At 34.5% G+C, this 23,009-nt stretch overlaps 1 long non-coding RNA gene across 3 annotated transcripts in view; it reads right to left on the bottom strand.

Annotated features, from left to right (window-relative positions):
* LOC307184398 overlaps positions 1 to 23,009 on the bottom strand; it is a 266,257-nt gene that overhangs the window by 31,200 nt on the left and 212,048 nt on the right. For all 3 annotated transcript variants that reach the window (XR_013827720.1, XR_013827721.1, XR_013827722.1), the window contains exon 5: positions 21,835 to 21,912. This is a non-coding gene — a long non-coding RNA (uncharacterized lncRNA). The remainder of the gene's footprint in view (positions 1 to 21,834; positions 21,913 to 23,009) is intronic.

Genomic DNA, 23,009 nt, shown 5'->3' with positions numbered 1-23,009 from the left:
ACTGTTTATTTCATTCTGCATTTTTGTGCTTCTTTCTAGGAATATCTTCCTTCTTCTTGAAGTGTATTCATCTGCATCTCTTTTAGTACTAGCTGGCTGTGACAAACTCCCTCAGGTTTTGTTCATCAGAAAATGTTTCTCCTTTCCCTCAATGTTTTTTTTTCTTTTTGTTTTTTTTTTGCGATACGTGGGCCTCTCACTGTTGTGGCCTTTCCCGTTGCGGAGCATAGGCTCCGGATGCGCAGGCTCAGCGGCCATGGCTCACGGGCCCAGCCGCCCCACAGCATGTGGGATCTTCCTGGACCGGGGCACGAACCCGTGTCCCCTGCATCGGCAGGCGGACTCTCAACCACTGTGCCACCAAGGAAGCCCCTTTCCCTCAATTTTGAAAGAATTTTCCACTCAACACAGAATTCTATGCTAGTGGTTATCTTATTTTAGAACTCTGAACTATATCCCACTTCCTTCTACTTTTACTTTGTGGAAAAGTCATCTAGTCATCTTTTTTTTTTTTTTCTGTTGCATCTTTAAAGTTAAATTGTGGGGTTTTTCCTTTGACTGCTTTTATGATTTCCTCTTTACCTTCAGTTTTCAGACACTTCACTACAATGTACATAGTTTTCTTTTTTTCTCCCTCCTTTTTTTTTACATTTACCAAGAGTGTTGCACATGTAGGCTGCATGTATGTGTGTGTACTTTTGTCCATGAATTCTACATCCTTTCTGTTCTTTTCTCTAGTTTCTATCTTTTTTTTCCACCTTGCCCCAGTCTGGATAAGTTTTACTGACATATGTTCCAGTCACTAATCATCTCTTTTCTTCTTTCTCTGCTGTTGTAAAACCCATGTATTACTCACTAAATTTCAGGATTTTCCCAGCTCTCCTGTAAAATATTTCATATTGTCATATATGTTCTTGAATATTTTCAACACCTTTATTTCAATGCTGTTATTGTATAATGTGTATTTGTGTATTTCCTATGGATCTGTTTCAAATTTTTCTTATTTTACCCTTTTGTTTTTTTCAGTCATGTTTTTCTACCTCTAATATGTCTGATAATTTTGTTTAAATGTTGGACATTGTGTATAAAATATTATAGAGGCTCTAGATTATGATACCCTCTTCCAGAAAAGAATTGATCTTATACTGTAAGGAAGTTAGAAGGTAGACCCTGTGATCAATATTATCCAGTTTCTTGCCTAGTGTAAAGCTTTACCAACACTTTCAAGGATACAGGCAATCAAGACACTCAGTGAAACAGAGGTCTGGGATATTGAGGGTAACTCCCCAGACATTTTATCCCTGAATCGGCACACACTCTCTATTTAAATAAATTTTTTTAAAATTATTGTCCTTTTTCAGAAAGGCTTCTTTTGACCTCTCAGACCTGGAAAAGGTCTTTTCATGAAAAACATAATTTTTATCACAGCACTTACTAAAACTCTAATGTAATAAATATTTTTACAGCCATTTGTCTCTTCTGTCAGACCCCAAGAGACATGGCATGCAGGATTCATTCCTTCCTTAAAGGAGAATTCTACATCTTCAATTAACTTTATATGTAAAACCCATTTGTAAGTAAGATATTCAACTACATTAGCATTTAGAATATAGATATTCAACTACTGGTCTGGATGTCAGCACCAATTAAGACTTTTCCCTGGACTGGAAATTACTTTGAAGAGAGAAGGGATGGACAGACATTGGCAGTAAAAATGCTCGTGAACAGAAATTTCTCTAGTGAGCAGAAGGCCAAGGATATAAAAGAGAGTATTTAAATGCATGTTGTCTTCACAAAGCTGAAATGTGGGCAGACAGCTCATTGCTGTTTTAATGGCACCTTGCAGAGATGAAATTAACATTTGATTTACATGAGTGTCCTTGGGCAGAGGCAATTGTGACTACTCATATCCACTGGTAGGAGCTGAATTAGTTTTAACCTCTCAAAGAAATAATCTAGCATTCATAATGAAAAGCTAAATGAAGATGTCCACTTAATACACAGTGGTACTTCAAGCAGTAAGAAAGAGATAGAAACATAATAGTATTTTATACCTATTAAATAGCTGTCCTTTAAGGAGTCAAATGAATTTATAACATTTTCAAAAGTGATAAACTAGTTACAGAATGTGACTTTATTATTCTGAAAGTAATCTATGATTTAGGAATCATGAGACTATAAGTTAGAAAACTCAAGGGCTGGAAACTCATATGCCTTCAGGGGTCACCAGGTTCTAAAGATGAAGTAGTCAATATGACATTTTAGGAAGGGATAAGGACTGTGATTAACTGGAGAGTAAAAATCTTGCATAAAGGAAATCAAATTCATTGTTTTAAATTATTCTGCTGGTCAAATAAGGTATGTATACAGATCAAACTGACCCATAGGCTACTTGTTTTACTTTATGTATCAATCATGCAGTCTTTTAGATAGGCAGGTGATTTGCCCAAGGTCACACAACAGATTACTAGCAGACTTGAGAATTGTTCTTATTCTAATGATATTATTAAGTTATTGAATATCCTTAGTCAAAATGGTTATAAATTTCTATATTGCACGATCTTATTAAGACCTACTAATACAGAAATTATTATCCTCTGTGTTTATAAATAGAAACATTGATGCTCTAAAATTAAGTGAATTAACTGGAATATCACAGGATAGAGAAAAATATACTTAATTAATTAAGCATCAAGTTTCATGTGGATTATGTCATCAATAGTGAAAAAACTCTCTGACAGAAAGCCAGAGTGGGTTGAATAGTGTTCCTTCAAAATTTATGTCCATTCAGAACCTAAGAATGTGATCTTATTTGGAAATAAGATCATTCCAAAAGTAGTCGGTTAAGATGAAGTCATATTGGATTAGAGCAGGCCCTAAATCCAAGGACTAGTGTTCTTATAAGAAGAGGACAGACACGTGAAGACACAAAGAGAGGAAGGCCATGTGACAATGAAGGCAGAGATTGGAGTGATACAAGCCAACAAGCGTCAAGGACTATCAGTAACCACCAGAAGCTAGGAGAATAACATGGGACAGATCTTTACTCAGAGTTTTCAGAAGGAACCAACCCTGATGACATATTCATTTCAGACTTATGGTCTCCTGGACCATGATAGAAAAATTTCCGTTATTCTAAACCACCAGTTTGTGATACTTTTTGTTATGGTAGTCCAGAGAAACTAATACACTGTAGAGAAACATGCTTTATTTTACTAATAGAAATACTGGATAGAAAATGTTATAGCAATCCCCTTACCTAATTCAGGAATCTCAGGAATACATATCAGAATGTAAAAGCTATGTGGATCCAAAGACCACTAATTTACTTTTTCACCATATTAATTTTTTTCTCTATGTTAAAAGGGATATGTTTTACACTGATTTCAAACAATCTTCATTAGTTTTAAGTTCGAATACTATTTTGGGAGGAATATTGCTTACTAAAATAAAAAAAATTTGTATTTTAAACATCTTAAAAATTCTCACAACCTACAATCATGGTCTCGTTCCACTAGTGTGCAAGCATTGAAAGGTACCAAAAGCAGAACCACATTTTCCTACATTTTCAAACCCTCAGGAGTTGATCTAGTAGGAGAATAAAAGTCTTAACGTGAATGACAGCTAATACAGTCTCCATCAAGTCAAATAACAGGATCTTTGATTTTTGAAACTCAGGAATCCAAGTTCTGGATGAGCTGGCATTCTTCCTTATGTGCATTTCACCTGAAAATGGTAATGTCTGTATGTAAGAACTTAAGTGATTCAGGAAAGGACAACATGTATTTAAAAATATGTGTAAAAACATTTTCAGTGAAAGAGAAAAGGAAAATAGCTAAACTCATATGGTGGTGATTGTATATTGAAATTGAATATAAGAAGGGAGGCTTGATGAATGATCTTATTAATTCTTTCAATTAGAAGGGGAAATACTACCATTCAATATGTGATTATAACAATCTTAAAAGATATAAAGTACATATTAAATTTTTAATTATAGTTAGTAGACAAATAGGCCCATTAGGTTTTTAAATCTACAAACAACTATACAGTATTATTTGCAAAACTCACAAATATAGAAAGTATTTTGATTACCACCTAGCCTATGAAATCATGCTCATTTATTAATCTTCAGCCTACATATATATTTTTTAAATAATTTATTTGATTAAAAATAATCTGAATTTGAAAAATTCAGTTCAGTAATGTGGAATTCCTATTTTAGATGCAGATTATCTAGTTTTATGATAAACTTGGATTATAATTTCAGGAATTTCTTGAGAGTGGGCCAAATTTTATATATAAAATTATTGCTATTATTATTAATACTCCAAATATTGAAAGGCTCCACCCCAGGGACAGATTCAAAACACTATTTGTAATTCACTTAGAACTATAAAGATTATTCATAAGATCCAACTTAATCCACAATGCAGACAAAATACAGAACACATAATGGTATTAAAACTACTATAATATCACTTCCTTGGGAAAAAATCACTTTATGTCTTTAGTTGACAAACTTGTCCCTTGCCCAAAACATTGGACCATGGTAGGTATTGCCCCTGGAAGACTTCCTTTCCCATTCTCACCTATGTTAAAGTATCCTCAAGTCTCCTGCTGTGGGAAGGTCTGAGAAAAATTAGGGCAGCTATCAGAGTGGGGAATTTGGGTATTTGCCTAGTTATAATTATTATTATAATGGTAATAATAAAAATGACCTTTATTAAACAGATAACTCCCCACACAGATTCTTTTTCAGTAACCTATAATCTAATATTATCAAAGCATTAACCATCAGGGACATTTATATTTTAGCTTTGGACTAACGCTAGTACTTACTGTAAGATAAATTTTAATTTTTACAACGTGCATCATTACTAGGTGATGCATGAATAAACATGTTGGTTTGTCTACTTTCAGACATGTCCAGTAATCCATGTACAAGTTCCCTAAATAAGTATGTGTCCTATGGCTTTACCCAGAGTTTCAACTGGATGCAAAAGTTCAGTTAGTTGACTGGTGGAAATATTGAATACAACAGTCAATCTTAGCTGAGAGGACTATTTCAGAAAAAAAATATAAGGTGAATGACTAGTTTGTACATTAAAAAATACCCCACAAATAATCATAAAGGACACCAGCCAAGTCTTGGAGCTTGTAAAATGTGATATTCCAGAAAAAGAATACAGTGTTCCCCCCTTATCTGTGGTTTCACTTTTCACAGTTTCAGTTACCTGAGGTCACCTGGAGTCTAAAAATATTAAAACGAATATTCTAGAAATAAACAATTCATCCGTTTTAAATCAGGTGCCTTAGTAGTGTGATGAAATCAAGATCCTTCCTGCCCCAGATCCCCAGCCATCAACACTGTCTGCTCCTGACATCAAAGCATCAACACTGTCCTGGCTCCATGATCCAGGATCACCGGAAGCAGATGATCCTGTACATCTTGTTAGTGTAATCTGCATTTATTTAATTTCACTATTTTAAATTTGAGATTGCCAGATTTTAAAAAGTGCAACCCACTTCTCTTCTTTGCTCATCTATCATCCTGAACAAACTGCTATTATGTCAACTATCTCTCTTCTCTAAATATCTTTGTCAGCCATCTTCCTCCACAGGCATCTAATACATGACTGTGGAATCAAGTCATCATACCAGAATAAAAGGAAAGGAAGACAAACAAAAAATGTTAGTGAAATCTCTAGTGGGACAATTATTATAGTGGTCATGGGAGAGAGCTGTGACATCAGATGGTCTCCACTGAAACCTGGGTAAACTAATAATTAACTGTGAATATAAGCTTTATTATCTAAGATCATTTCCCCCTTTTTTAAGCAGAAAGAATAATACTATGTAGAGATTCATTTGAGAAACAATCAAATGATCCACATAAAGTACTTAGAACTATTCCTACTATATATTGCTAGTTACTATAATACTTGGTGAATAATTTTATAGAAGAGGAGAGTAAAAGGTCATTTCAAGTCTTAGTGCCATTAACACAGATATGGAAGTGTAAGAAGATAAGTTTAGTTTTTTATGTTCTTAGTGTATGTTAACAGGAGCATGTGAGTAGAATCTCTTGAGATACAACTGGGAATTGAAAAAGCTTAGTTGCAAACACAGAAAATCAGAGCTTAGCTTAGCTGAAAATACAGTAAAATATTAAACACCTGAGGATGGAAGAATGAGCACTATACTAGAAATGAGACAATTGCTCTGGTTGTGTTGGTCACTTTTCATTCTTGAATCACAATTTATTTTCAACTAAAAAATAAAATTTATAGACTGTACAATATCTGAGATCTATCCAAGCTTTAAAATTCTATGGCAATGTAGAGCTCTATGGCCACGTATGAACAATATTCTATGTTTTGTAGGAATCTTTAAGCTTTTTAACTCAGAGAATTATTTTACTTGGGCTAATGGCATAAATTAGCTTTAATATAATAATAGCATAGGTGTGGTTCACTGCAATTATATCTATGAAATTACTGCTTGGGGGATCAAATATTCAAAAAATTAACCTCTTTGCCAAGAGGGTTATAGCATTCAGCTCAAATTATTATTGTTGAACCAAAGTCTATAGAGGCATCATCAAAATTAACTTGAAGACAAGAAAAAAGATGGTTGGAACAAGGTTTGAGAAATAAATTACACTTGAATTTTAGTATTTTAAATGAAGAATTATTGATATATTTTGGAAAATACTTCATTCACATTACTTTATCTTTAATGGGTCTAGAGCCTTATAAGAATGTAGCTGCTTTCAAAGAAACTACTAAGGCAAAGAAACTAACCCAAATTTCACATAATTAAAAGACAAATTTATATCTCATCTCACTATGAACGGGAACATTTTTTCATATAACTTTTTCTAATTAAAAAGAAAATTATACTACTGATAGTTATGAAAGCTCAAAAATAGAAATGGGGAACAAATCACTTGAGTCTATGACAGTATTTAATATGCTATAATAATAACAATTAGATAATTCAAACAGAATGTAGATTTAAAGACATTTCATTTGATTTTCAATTTTTAAATTCATTTTGTCATTGATTCTCAAAATGGTTATTAATTCAGTTAATATCAGAGTTCACATACTTTGTGTAATATTTATACTAAGGTTTGGTACAGAGGTAGAGAATCATTTAAGATAAGTACAAATACTTATAAAATTAAACAATCTGTAGATAATGTTCTCAAATCATTTTAAGCAGATGGTCAGGAATAAGTTTTATTGTATCCTGGTATTGTTACATAGTTGTATAAGGCCTCACATTATTATACATTCATTCACTGACAGTTTTGGGAATATAATGTGAAACTCCAACAAGCAAATTTATATCTAAAGTATAAGCCAGAGTGTATAAAAGGCCAATAGATTTCTAAATGTATTACTGAAAGCCTTTCCTATGTGATTAGGATTATATGATTTACCAAATTGTCTAATTTTTCAATGGTCCTATGCTTTTTTTTTTTGCTTTTTTTTTCTTTCTAGTGCACTGCAAGTACAACTGTTAGGAATAAGGAGTCACAGCATCATCATCAGACACACACAGACACAAAAAGGTCAAAAACTCTTCCTTTCCATTTATAATACAAAGAATGGTTTTTATTGCTGCCAGTTTAAACCTACCTTTCATATGTTCTTAAACAAAAACAAATTGATAAACACACCAAAAAAGTCAGAGCATAATTTTCCAAAAGAAACAATTCTAATGAAAAAAAAGGTACTAACACTCTCGAATTTACATACATATACCCTTGTTTTAATATAACATCAATATATTTCCTCATTCAATTCATTCTATAAATATTTAATGAGTGCTCAGGCACTGTGATTGGCATTGGGAATATGCAATGTTGAATTACAGATGAAACCTGTCTTATGTAAGGTAAGACAGACACATGAATTAGAGATTATTGACCATTGTGATAAATTATATGATAAAATCAGGCAAACAATTAATTCAAGGAAGGCTTTTGGGAGAATAGCTTTAAATTCCCACAACTTATTTTGCATTTTCAATTTGGTTTAAACATTTTTACTATTTACTATTTAAGGTCATATATAAAAGGTATAAAACTCATTCATTTTTCTTATTGCAATTTCTTTCTCTTTTTTTTGAGGAAACTACTCTCACGGAATTCTTTAAAAGACTGTCATTGGAATACATTCAACATTGCTAAGTCCCCTCATGCTCATGCTGCTATAATTGTCATGCATATGTAGGCCACCTATTTCATCTCAGGAAAGTCACAAAAATGTTTTTAATAATAACTTGATCCCTTATCTGAGGATTATAAAGAAAGAGTTGTAGAAGCTATGAAATGTACACAGAAAAATACAAGAATAGCAACATGTACATCAATTATTTGATCTTATCCATTGTCATTTTGGATAGTCAGTGATGTGACAATGCGACCTCAAAAGCTTATTTCATATTCTTACTGAGGCAGAGCAGTAGGCTTGTTTTGTTTTGTTTTCTATGACAAATGTATTTATTTTATAGTTTTTTTTTAAAAAGTAAAGAAGATGAATTATGTATGGCTTTAATGCTCATTTAACACATTGTCTAAAAAAACAGGCTGGCTATCTTTTTATTACATCAGATAAGAATATGTCCCCATTACACTTAACTGCATTGATTTAGAATTTATGGTACTTTAGGTAGAATCTGAATTGTAGTTTTATCCTTTCATAACTCTTGAAGAAGTAGTAGGTTTGTATTATTTTAGTACATATTAAACAGTTATTTTAAGCACAAAACATATTTTGATTTTTTTGCTTTCAAAAATTCAGTCAACGTAAATTAAGAACTTTGAGATGAAGTCTACTTTATCAAATAATTTCATAATAACTGATATGAGGTAACATGTCCATTTAGAAGTCCTGGCAGAAAGTCTTTACTCACAAAACTTTGCTAATATATTTGATTGAACCATGTGATAGTACTGTTTTTGTAGGCTCAAGATAGTCAAAAATACTAGCTTTTTGCCTAATATATTGGCAAAACTATCTATTATTTGTACTAGATGCTAAAAAACATATATGTGTTTACTGTGTATTACTGTAATAAGGACATATGCTGTTTTGATCTTCCGGTATATTCTTTATGTAATTTAAAAGACTTTAATATGTGAATATACTATTGACATCTTAAAAAATAACAAGGGATTAAATGTTTGGAGTCGGTGGTATTTGTTTGGTTTATTAACAGTAACTCCTGCATGTTTATTCATAGGCTATGAAATGTATAAAATCATATATCTATGGACCAAAAAGTGATCTACCGAAAAGTATTTTGACTGTATTGTGAATTTCCACAACACAGCTAAACAGCTATTGCCAACAATTCATAGACTTCAAAATCTAAGATTAACCACTTAACTGGTCATTAATCTCCAATAGCAAGGACAGCATTTCACATTTTATGTAAGAAAACTTATTCAGAGGTCAGACTACTGAGTACCTCAGGAGCTTGCAGCTGTGCAAAATTTGTATATTCTTTTCAAAAGGACAACCCTCGTGCTAACTGCTAACCTGGAGCAATTGTACCTGATGCACAGGTACTATTCAATTCCCCTGGCTAAAGGAAAGAGCACATTATTTCTGTTAATAGTGGTGACTTACAGACCTGTTAACGACACAAAAGAAGAAGGTTATTTAGAGGAGTGGAAGCTAAATCAAACTTCTGCATTCTGGGAGAGAAAGCACTCATAAACCCTTAAGTAATGTTTAGGAGAATCACTAGGGGGAATCATAACAAAGTTACTGAGGAGCAGATCTCAGGTCTAAGGACAAATGCTTTAGTAGCATCCACTTTGTATAACAAATATACAGTAGCTTGATGGGTACTCCCCACCACTGCACATGCATCTGCCATCATACTACAATGAAACGCACTTGTCCTTCAGACACATTTCAGACTGTGACTGGCTTGATGCTATCTAATTTTGATGAAATGAAGAAAGAGCATTTACATAGGATACCTCATGTATTATTGTACATTCACTCCTTTATACCAGTCTCCAACACAGGAGACACACCCAAGATGGGATAGGAAGAAAATATTAAAATTTCTATTTTTTCCTATCTGTTTATATTTCTGCACATGATTTATAATGTAAAAGTAATTAGTAGAGTTATGCATGCATAAAAATTTCTCAAGTTTAACATACTTAAAATTGAGATGAGGGCTCAACTCTAGGTATCACATTCTTACCAAAAGAGCTTGAAATCATCTGCTGTAGTACTCTAAAATCTAAACATGGTTTAAACTAGGCAGTTGGGTACTTGATATCTGCCCATTACATTATTCTGTTAATGGAGTTTGCTTTTGGATAATATCATTTACTATTATGAAGGAAACTATATATAAGCATAGCATCCCATTTCCTAGTGTGCTAATTGTGTCTCCGTTTTTTTTCAGAGAGTTTACCCTCCCATGATAGATGGGGAATTGGTGGAGCTGTCCTTGCCCTCTCCTGGCTAAAGAGCGGGCACATGACCAGTGTTAGCCAGAGTCTCTCTCTCTTGTGACTATAAATCTTGAACAGAAAAATAACAAACCCCAAAGAGAGCTGCAGCTGATCCATCCAGATAGCAACCTGTTGAAGAGCTTACCCAGTAGTTCTTTTATTCAATGGATTTGCTCTATACACATGATAAACTCATTTTATCAATATTTGATAATAAAATTATTTCTATCTGACGTAAGACAGAAAATCAGAACTTAAATGGATGCCAATAATTGAGAAATATGTATCACTTCTTTCCACTTGGGCTAGGAGGGTGGTTATTTCTCTAAATGAGAAAAGTGTTGAATTTTCTTGGAGGATGAAAATTTCTCAGAAGTACAGAAATCCATATATTCACCCCATCACTTTTTGTCAACTGATTAAGAAGACAAATAAAATAATCAATGGGAGTAGGTACAGGGCTCTTTCAAATGACATAAGTATGTATCATCATTTGGTTAATAACAAAACAAGCTGATGTTTATCACATTATTGCTACTTGCCAAACACAAGTTGAAGTTTTTTTTTTTGCGGTAGGCGGGCCTCTCACTGTTGTGGCCTCTCCCGTTGCGGAGCACAGGCTCTGGACGCGCAGGCTCAGCGGCCATGGCTCACGGGCCCAGCCGCTCCGCGGCATGTGGGATCTTCCTGGACCGGGGCACAAACCCGCATCCCCTGCATCGGCAGGCAGACTCTTAACCACTGCGCCACCAGGGAAGCCCAAGTTGAAGTTTTATATGTGTATTAATTCAATTGCTTCTTGTAATAAGCCTGCAAATTAGTTATAATAATATCCTTATTTATCAAATAATGAAACTGAGGCAACTAGTTATGATACAGTATTTATAAAATGTCATACAGCTAGGAGAATAGTAGAGCACCTATATAAACCTAGACACTGTATATCCAGGATCTGTCCTCTTTTTCCTTCATATTGTCTATCACGTACTATTGAAAGTTAAATCTTTTGGATTTTGCTTATTGGTACAAACAATTCCACTAACTTTGGGTGTGATTTCCTTGTTCTTCATCCATCTCTTTCTGGCAACACATCTCAAGCAAAGCAAGATTTATATATGTGCAAGAAAGGACTAAGTCAGTAAGCCTGGGGTGTCCAAAACCTGCTCAAAAGAAAGGTTTGGCCCTTGCCCTGCTCCTGGGAGATAACCTTTAGAGTTTTGAATGTCCTATGTAATAACAGTGTCTTTGTTTATCTGAGGCCTTGGGCCATGCCAGGATATTCTATACTAACAATGTGATTTATCATGGGAACCATGGGCTACAAGATATCAATTTGAAGTCTGGCGGGGCTGGGAATTAACTAAAGTCAGCCAGGTGGGTTGTCAGTTGTGTCTACTGAACAATGCCCAGTATAGAACTTGGACACCAAGGTTTTCAGGTGACAGGTTGACAGTACTGGCTTCCCTTGTTGCCAATACTTTAGGCGTGTTGTCACACACTGTTACTGAAGGATTAAGCGCTGAACGCAAAACTCCACAGAAAGATGGTGACAGGAAGCCTCACCTTTTCTCTCCGGGACTCTGCCCTATGTGCCTTTCACCTTTGCTGATCTCAGTCTGACCCCTGCACTGAAATAAACCATATCCATGAGTTTAATAGCTTTTCTGAGTTTGGTGAGTCCTTATCCTAAATCACTGAAACTGAAGGTGGTCTTGGGGACTGCCAAATACGACATGACATATTTTTTTTGCTTTTAAAAATGACATTCAAAGATGGACAGAAAACAAGTACTTTTAAAGGGGATTACGAGGTACCGATAAAAACTTAAAAATGTAGAATTATCCGAATCCTCTAGATGGGTAAATTAAACCTTGTTTAAGATAATATTTATCTTTCTTACTCTGGTAATATAAACTAGACAGTCATGTTGTTCTTTTGGCTGAAAATGTAGAAAAAAACTGAAACAAAAGCACGATGAAAACAAAAATCACCCATAATACAGCAAGCACGGAAAAGCGCTATTTAAATATGGTATGTGTGCTCCTTTCTTCACCTCCCACTTTATGTACTTTATTTTAGTCTTGATTTAGTACTCATTTTCAGCTGGGGATGTCACCTATTCTATCTGGTCATGTGTAATAAAGGAATGTCAAAGAATGTTAGGAGGAGAGGTGTGGTGATGTGTTCTAGGGTGGAGAACCCCAGAGAGACAAAAAAAAAAAAAAAAATCACTGTTGCTCTTTTTCTCCTGGGACAACTCCACCAGACAAACACACCAAAGTTCAAGGTCTTTAAATATTCAAAAAATAGCTCGATTGGAGAAGGCAGCCTGTCGAGGTTGTAATCTACCAACCTTAAGGTTTTGGAGGGGCTGAGATGAAGGAGAGACTGCCCAGGGCAGTAGGTCAGTCAGTCAGGTTTTACTGCAGCAGCTGCCTACCTTGTGCTAATGACCTTCATCAGGAAAAATCAGACCTTAAAATCACTCCTGCAATCAGACGCTCTGGCCAAACTCCACCTCAGGCTTCAGACAGTGTCCCCTTCTGGACACACACACATGCACACACACATGCATACACGAACACACCAGTTCAAGGCAACATTCCGATTTGCAGAGGTTTCTCACAGATTGGTTTGGTTTGGTTTAGTACTTCAAGTCAATGTTTTCTATTTCTATATTTTCTCTAACAATGATTATGAAGAAGGTATCAGGATTTAAAACATTAGTTCTCAACATTGTCAGAAACTAGAAATAATATATAATTTATAAACATATTTTAATGTACAGATATATTTATGACTAGAACTGTGATAATTTTATACTTTACTTTTCCTCCAATTAACAATATGTGAAAATTTCTCTATATCTTTAAATATGCTTTTTTTTTACTCATTGAAAACGTTTATTTATTTATTTTTGTTATCACTTAATTTTTTTCCTTCTAGTTTTACTGAGATATAATTGATGTACAAGTTTTAAGTTTAAGATACACAGCATAATTATTTGACTTACATACATCATAGAATTATTACCAAAGTAAGTTTAGTGAACATCCTATCATCTAAAGTGAAAAAAAAAAGGAAGAAAAAAATGTTTCCTTGTAATGAGAACTCTTAGGATTTACTCTCTTAACACCTTTCATATATAACATACAACAGTGTTAATTATATTACTCGTGTTGTATATTACATCCCTAGTACTTACTTATCTTTTTTTAAAATTTTTTTATACAGCAGGTTTTTATTAGTCATCAATTTTGTACACATCAGGGTATACAGGTCAATCCCAGTCACCCAATTCATCACACCACCACCACCCCCCCGCCCCACCGCTGGTTTCCCTGCTTGGTGTCCATGCGTTTGTTCTCTACATATGTGTCTCAATTTCTGCCCTGCAAACCGGCTCATCTGTACCATTTTTCTAGGTTCCACATATATGCATTAATATACGATATTTGTTTTTCTCTTTCTGACTTATTTAACTCTGTATGACAGTCTCTAGATCCATCCACATCTCAACAAATGACCCAATTTCTTTCCTTTTTATAGCTGAGTAATATTCCATTGTATATATGTACCACATCTTCTTTATCCATTCGTCTGTCGATGGGCATTTAGGTTGCTTCCATGACCTGGCTATTCTAAATAGTGCTGCAATGAACACTGGGGTGCATGTGTCTTTTTAAATTATGGTTTTCTCTGGGTATAAGCCCAGGAGTGAGATTGCTGGGTCATATGGTAGTTCTAGTTTTAGTTTTTTAAGGAAACTCCATACTGTTTTCCATAGTGGCTGTATCGATTTACATCGCCACCAACAGTGCAAGAGGGTTCCCTTTTCTCCACACACTCTCCAACATTTGCTGTTTGTAGATTTTCTGATGATGCCCATTCTAACTGGTGTGAGGTGATACCTCACAGTACTTTTGATTTGCATTTCTCTAATAATTAGTGATGTTGAGCAGCTTTTCATATGCTTCTTGGCTATCTGTATGTCTTCTTTGGAGAATGTCTATTTGGTCGTCTACCCATTTTTTCATTGGGTTGTTTGTTTTTTTAATATTGAGCTGCATGAGCTGTTTATATATTTTGGAGATTAATCCTTTGTCCCTTGATTTGTTTGCAAATATTCTCTCCCATTCTGAGGGTTGTCTTTTCGTCTTCTTTATGGTTTCCTTTGCTGTGCAAAAGCTTTGAAGTTTCATTAGGTCCCATTTGTTTATTTTTGTTTTTATTTCCATTACTCTAGGACGTGGATCAAAAAAGATCTTGCTGTGATTTATGTCAAAGAGTGTTCTTCCTATGTTTTCCTCTAAGAGTTTTATAGTGTCCAGTCTTACATTTAAGTCTCTAATCCATTTTGAGTTTATTTTTGTGTTTGGTGTTAGGGAGTGTTCTAATTTCACTCTTTTACATGTAGCTGTCCAGTTTTCCCAGAAGCACTTATTGAAGAGACTGTCTTTTCTCCATTGTATATCCTTGTCTCCTTTGTCATAGATTAGTTGACCATAGGTGCGTGGGTTTATCTCTGGGCTTTCTAACTTGTTCCATTGATCTATGTTTCTGTTTTTGTGCCAGTACCATATTGTTTTGATTACTGTAGCTTTGTAGTATAGTCTGAAGTCAGGGAGTCTGATTCCTCCAGCTCCATTTTTTTCCCCTCAAGACTGCTTTGGCTATTCGGGGTCTTTTGTGTCTCCATACAAATTTAAAAATTTTTTGTTCTAGTTCTATAAAAAATGCCATTGGTAATTTGTTAGGAATTGCATTGAATCTGTAGATTGCTTTGGGTATTATAGTCATTTTCACAATATTGATTCTTCCAATCCAAGAACATGGTATATCTCTCCATCTGTTGGTATCATCTTTAATTTCTTTCATCAGTGTCTTATAGTTTTCTGCATATAGGTCTTTTGTCTCCTTAGGTAGGTTTATTCCTACGTATTTTATTCTTTTTGTTGCAATGGTAAATGGGAGTGTTTCCTTAATTTGTCTTTCAGATTTTCCATCATTAGTGTATTGGAATGCAAGAGATTTCTGTTCATTAATGTTGTATCCTGCAACTTTACCAAATTCATTGATTAGCTCTAGTAGTTTTCTGATGGCATCTTTAGGATTCTCTATGTATAGTATCATGTCATCTGCAAACAGTGACAGTTTTACTTCTTCTTTTCTGATTTGGATTCCTGTTATTTCTTTTTCTCCTCTGATTGCTGTGGCTAGGACTTCCAAAACTATGTTGAATAATAGTGGTGAGAGTGGACCTCCTTGTCTTGTTCCTGATCTTAGAGGAAATGCTTTCAGGTTTTCACCATTGAGAATGATGTTTGCTGTGGGTTTGGCATATATGGTCTTTATTATGTTGAGGTAGGTTCCCTCTATGCCCACTTTCTGGAGAGTTTTTATCATAAATAGGTGTTGATTTTTCTCAAACGCTTTTTCTGCATCTATTGAGATGATCATATGGTTTTTCTTCTTCAATTTGTTAATATGGTGTATCACATTTATTGATTTGCATATATTGAAGAATCCTTGCATCCCTGAGATAAATCCCACTTGGTCATGGTGTAAGATCCTTTTAGTGTGTTGTTGGATTCTGTTTTCCAGTATTTTGTTGAGGATTTTTGCATCTATATTCAGCAGTGATATTGGTCTGTAATTTTCTTTTTTTGTAGTATCTTTGTCTGGTTTTGGTATCAGGGTGATGGTGGCCTCATAGAATGAGCTTGGGAGTGCTCCTTCCTCTCCAATTTTTTGGAAGAGTTTGAGAAGGATGCGTGTTAGCTCTTCTCTAAATGTTTGATAGAATGCCCCTGTGAAGCCATCTGGTCCCGGACTTCTGTTTGTTGGAAGATTTTTAATCACAGTTTCAATTTCACTGCTTGTGATTGGTCTGTTCATATTTTCTATTTCTTCCTGGTTCAGTCTTGGAAGGTTATACCTTTCTAAGAATTTGTCCATTTCTTCCAGGTTGTCCATTTTATTGCAATAGAGTTGCTTGTAGTAGTCTGTTAGGATGCTTTGTATTTCTGTGGTGTCTGTTGTAACTTCTCCTTGTTCATTTCTAATTTTATTGATTTGAGTCCTCTCCCTCTTTTTCTTGATGAGTCTGGCTAATGGTTTATCAATTTTGTTTATGGTCTCAAAGAACCAGCTTTTCGTTTTATTGATCTTTGCTCTTGTTTTCTTTGTTTCTATTTCATTTATTTCTGCTCTGACCTTTATGATTCCTTTCCTTCTGCTAACTTTGGGTTTTGTTTGTTCTTCTTTCTCTAGTTCCTTTAGGTGTAAGGTTACATTGTTTATTTGAGATTTTTCTTGTTTCTTGAGGTAGGCTTGTATAGCTATAAACTTCCCTCTTAGAACTGCTTTTGCTGCATACCATAGGTTTTGGATTGTCGTGTTTTCACTGTCATTTGTCTCTAGATATTTTTTTATTTCCTCTTCAATTTCTTCAATTTCTTCAGTGATACCCTGATCATTATGTAGTGTCCTTTCTTGTCTCTTGTAACAGTCTTTATCTTAAAGTCTATTTTATCTGATATGAGTATTGCTACTCCAGCTTTCTTTTGATTTCCATTTGCAGGGATTATCTTTTTCCATCCCCTCACTTTCAGTCTGAATGTGTCCCTAGGTCTGAAGTGGGTCTCCTGTAGACAGCATATATATGTGTCTTGTTTTTGTATCCATTCAGCAAGCATGTGTCTTTTGGTTGGAGCATTTAATCCATTCACGTTTAGGGTAATTATCGATATGTATGTTCCTATTGCCATTTTCTTAATTGTTTTAGGTTTGTTTTTGTAGGTCCTTTTCTTCTCTTGTCTTTCCCACTTAGAGAAGTTCCTTTAGCATTTGTTGTAGAGCTGGTTTGATGGTGCTGAATTCTCTTAGCTTTTGCTTGTCTGTAAAGCTTTTGATTTCTCCATCAAATCTGAATGAGATCCTTGTCGGGTAGGGTATTCTTGGTTGTAGATTCCTCCCTTTCATCACTTTAAGTATATCATGCCATTCTGTTCTGGCTTGTAGAGTTTCTGCTGAGAAATCTGCTGTTAACCTTATGGGGGTTCCCTTGTATGTTATTTGTCGTTTTTCCCTTGGTGCTTTTAATAATTTTTCTTTGTCTTTAATTTTTGCCAATTTGATTACTATGTGTCTCAGCATGTTTCTCCTTAGGTTTATCCTGTATGGGACTCTCTGCACTTCCTGGACTTGGGTGGCTATTTCCTTTCCCATGTTAGGGAAGTTTACGACTATAATCTCTTCAAATATTTTCTCTGGTCCTTTCTCTCTCTCTTCTGCTTCTGGGACCCCTATAATGCGAATGTTGTTGCATTTAATGTTGTCCCAGAGGTCTCTTAGGCTGTCTTCATTTTTCTTCATTCTTTTTTCTTTATTCTGTTCTGCAGCAGTGAATTCCACCATTCTGTCTTCCAGGTTACTTATCCATTCTTCTGCCTAAGTTATTCTGCTATTGACTCCTTCTAGTGTAGTTTTCATTTCAGTTACTGTATTGTTCATCTCTGTTTGTTTGTTCTTTAATTCTTCTAGGTCTTTGTTAAACATTTCTTGCATCATCTCAATCTTTGCCTTCATTCTTTTTCTAGGTCCTGGATCATCTTCACTATCATTATTCTGAATTCTTTTTCTGGAAGGTTGCCTATCTCCGGTTCATTTAATTGTTTTTCTGGGATTTTATCTTGTTCCTTCATTTGGTACATAGTCCTCTGCCTTTTCATTTTGTCTATCTTTCTGTGAATGTGGGTTTTGTTCCACAGGCTGCAGGATTGTAGTTCTTGCTTCTGCTGTCTGCCCTCTGGTGGATGAGGCTATGTAAGAGGCTTATGCAAGTTTCCTGATGGGAGGGACTGGTGGTAGGTAGAGCTGGGTGTTGCTCTGGTGGTCGGAGCTCAGTAAAACTTTAATCCGCCTGATTGCTGATGGGTGGGGCTGAGTTCTCTCCCTGTTGGTTGTTTGGCCTGAGGCAACCCAACACTGGAGCCTACCTGGGCTCTTTGGTGGGGCCATGGGCGACTCTGGGTGTGCTCACGCCAAGGAGCACTTCCCAGAATTTCTGCTCCCAGTGTCCTTGTCCCCACAGTGAGTCACAGCCACCCCCCGCCTCTGCAGGAGACCCTCCAACACTAGCAGGTAGGTCTGGTTCAGTCTCCCCTGGGGTCACTGCTCCTTTCCCCGGGTCCCAATGCGCTTGCTACTTTGTGTGTGCCCTCCAGGAGTGGAGTCTCTGTTTCCCGCAGTCCTGTCAAAGTCTTGCAATCAAATCCCACTAGCCTTCAATGTCTGATTCTCTAGGAATTCCTCCTCCCATTGCCAGAGCCCCAGGTTGGGAAGCTTGATGTGGTGCTCAGAACTTTCACTCCAGTTGGTGAACTTCTTTGGTATAAGTGTTCTCCAGTCTGTGAGTCAGCCAACCAGCAGTTATGGGATTTGATTTTACTGTGATTGTGCCCCTCCTACCGTCTCATTGTGGCTTCTCCTTTGTCTTTGGATGTCGGTTATCTTTTTTGGTGAGTTCCAGTGTCTTCCTGTCGATGACTGTCCAGCAGCTAGTTGTAATTCTGGTGTTCTCACAAGAGGGAGTGAGAGCATGTCCTCCTACTCCCCCATCTTGGTTCCAATCCCCTCTTTAAATATTCTTAAACAAAAATTTCTCATTGACTCCATAGTACTATATGGTATGACTATGATGAACAATTCCCTGTTTTGGACATTTTTATATTCTCTCTTTTTAATAGTTACAAAAATGCTCCAATGAGCATTTTTATAATTAAGTATTGATGTCATTGTTCGCTTAAATATTTGGAGTAAATTCTTATAATTAGAATTATGATTCAGTGAATATGAATAGTTTTTTCTTTCATCAAATACTTTAAGAAATTCTTAGTAGTTTCAAAATAGTACATTCCACATGTGATTTAACTTTTATAAAAAAACACTTTCAGAATAGCATTTTACAAAATCCTTTTGAGTGCATTCATATAGCCTAATATAAACAAACTTACACTTAGTAAATTTCTAGAAGTTACATGGTATAAAACCATTTTAAGGTATTTGATATATTTTTTCTACTTACCCACCAGAGATGTTGAATTTGCAATCTCACCAACAAAAATTCAATTCATTCTTAAAGTCTAATTGACATAACTCAGAGAATTTACACACGAAAGTTGATAATGATAATAATAATACTTAGTGTGTATTTAGCACTTACTTTCTGATGTCCTGTCACATTTGATCCCCACAACAATCCTAAGAGATAGGTGCTGTATGATTCCCATTTTAGAGATAAGAAAACTGGTTTAGGGGTATTATTTAAGTCTCTCAAATTCCTAGAGCTAGAAAGTGGATTAAATATAATACAATAGCATTCTGACTTTCATTTTCTTCTGGAGCCTTCTGAACCACTAAAAAGACAATATGAGCATATTTAACAACCTAACACTAACATCGTAGAAAAAATAAGTTCAAGTCTAAAATTATCTTTGAAATTGTGTGTGTGTGTACACATGAAATCTTCCTTGGAATTCATTAAACTAATAACAAAAGGAGATAAAATCTATTTTAAAGGTAATATTTATATAGGAAGTTACTACAAATAAATAAGATTATAAAATAATTACAAAATCTACCTTCCTATCCAAAAATAAATATAGATTTGATATTTTTATAACTCCTAACACTATGTGTCTTAGCCTAGCAATTTTTATTAGTCCTGTATTTTAAAAAATTTATACCTTTCATATTTCCCATTTCATTTTTATAAGAATCTATGTTTTGATGTTAATGTAATATATTTTCTATCATAAATTATTTTTGTCTTTTGATTGATAAAAGCAGGCTGAGAAATAAAGCAAGGAGACCAAATGTAAAGTGCTTTCATGTGAAGTATTGCTAGTGGGTTCTAGCATGATGAAGTACATTTATACATAGATATATGCCATTACAAAAACTACAATAAAATATTGCCCAAAATGTCAGATAATAGCATTTATTTTATGCTTGTAATGTCACACCATCTTCCTGCTCATACAGAAGAATCTATACATACTTTCTTGAAGTAATACACTTTGAGTTTTACTATGGAAAGAATGGAAAACTAGAGAACTAATTCTAGGCTTATTTCTGCTACTTATTACCTGTGTCATACTAGGCAAACAAATTAGCCTCTTTGGTCCTTACATACATACATAAAGCAAAGTGATGGTTCCCCCGTACATAAAACAAAGTGATGGTTACATTACATTATCTAATTCTACTTGATCTTTCTAGGTTCAAAATATTTTGAATATATTATTCAGCTAGTGATTTGTTTCTTTTAATTTTCACTTGATTTTTCTCACTGAGAGTCATGACAAGCTGTGACAAGCATTAGCCACTTTCACTATAATTTAAACACAAATATGTGGGGGAATTAACAGCCTTTGGAGTTTATGGACTGGAAACCAGTTTTGAATCCTCTGCAACCTGCAATTTTACTCAATTTTACTCAATAGTATATTTCTTCATTGTATCACCTCTTTGTGCCTCCCCAAATGAGCTAATTTAAGACATGTTTAAAGATTTAAGCATAATTACCACAGGTTAAAAGGTGGAAGAGAGGTCATATTTTTGTTTTGGAATGTAATCATATAAATATCTATTTTAGAAAATTAGTTTTAGAGGTTACCCAGCATTATAATCCTATTCATCCTGAAGGCATTAAAATAATCTCTTAGTACATATATACACTGCCAAATGTAAAATAGATAGCTAGTGGGAAGCAGCTGCATAGCACAGGGAGATCAGCTTGGTGCTTTGTGATCACCTAGAGGGGTGGGATAGGGAGGGTGGGAGGGAGATGCAAGAGGGAGGGGATATGGGGATATATGTATGTGTATAGCTGATTCACTTTGTTATAAAGCAGAAACTAACACACCATTGTAAAGCAATTATACTCCAATAAAGATGTTTAAAAAAAGTAGATCCCCCCCCCCCCAAAATATAATAATCTTTCTCTTAGTGCCCCTCCATGTTTTGATTTTAGGCCAGATTTTTTTAATTATGATGATAGCTATTTATTAAATGCATATATGAACCGGACACTGGCCTAAATTCTCTCCATGAAATATTTCATTGCTTTTGTATCAACCCTAAGAGGCATACAATTTTTTCATTCCTATTTCACAGAAAAGATAGCAGAGATTTAGAGATTAGAAAGTCAAAATGACTTGCCCGAAGTCACAAAACCAGTAAAGTATAGGTATCCTAACCCAAGTTAATTGGATCTAAAGCCCATGCTCAGAAACACTACATTTTATTTCTTTTTTAAAGAAGAAAACAGGTACCTTAAGAGGCAAAAGCTGACTAATCAGTCTTCTCCAGCTTTTAATCCATGCCATGGTGTCTAGATTCAGTCATGACCCCTTACAGAAAATAAAAAATAATGTTAAGAACAAAGCAATACTAAGGGTGAGATTTTTCTTAACATAAGCATTAGACTTGAATTACATTCAAGTTATCCTAAATGAAATTCCTGGCAAATGTGTCAGAATTGGGATTCACTATAATTTCAGAAATGTAATAAAGTATATATACTATTTACATAATACTTTAATGTTTCATCAGCAAAACTTATGAACATTCACATTAAGTGTGATAAAGATTCTAAATAGCTTGTGTTGGTTCAGGTCTGGATTTATAATAAAGTAAATTATGAAAGAGTTTTCTTTTAGAGCGCTATGCAATTTAAAATTATGGATAAGAAATTATGAAGCTATACTTATTTTCTTTCTTTAAATTAAAAAAAAACAAGCAATATGATCTTGAATTACTAACACTTATTCTTATTTTCATTTAATTCTTTATTTAGTTTTACTTTATTTTGTATAAAGCAACATGTAGGCTCTCCTCTTGACTACATTCCATGTAAGGAGAAAAAAGAGAAGTAAAAGTCAGAAATTTCACTGTAAAAATTATACCAATAAATGTCTTACTTTATATAATTTGGGGTTTGTCTAAAAATTCTGACCTTATATTATTCTGAGTCTAAGTTGTGTCAATCCTTCCACTAATTTAGAGATTTTTCCCTTATTATGGATTCCCAAAGGCCTTATGCTAATTTAAATTCAGGATTTGTATTTTCTTATAAAGCCTCCTATAAAATCAAAAATGTCTTAAGAAAAGGAAGTATGTTCATTCTTTTATCATGAAAGTCCCCTAAGAATTTTGGGTATTTGGGGATCCCTGTGCAAAATAACTTATCAGCAATTTAAAAGTCTTTAACCTAATGATTGCTTCAGATAATATTAAACTATATAGGCAATCACCTTTGTTTTGATGAACTATTTTACAATGTTAGCCAAAAAATCAATTTTTTAAACTTATATTGCTCCATTAATTTGAGTAGCTTAGAATAACTAAAAAGTGAAATCAAATTTGAAGATGTACATTGTCTTCTCCTGAAATTACCTAATTGTATCTTATTTCTTTGAACTGTGGCCAGAGAATCAGATCACTTTAT

The sequence above is a fragment of the Stenella coeruleoalba genome, assembly GCF_951394435.1.
Source record: "Stenella coeruleoalba genome assembly, chromosome: 3".
NCBI lineage: Eukaryota > Metazoa > Chordata > Mammalia > Artiodactyla > Delphinidae > Stenella > Stenella coeruleoalba.
This window is presented reverse-complemented; position numbering and strand designations above follow the sequence as displayed.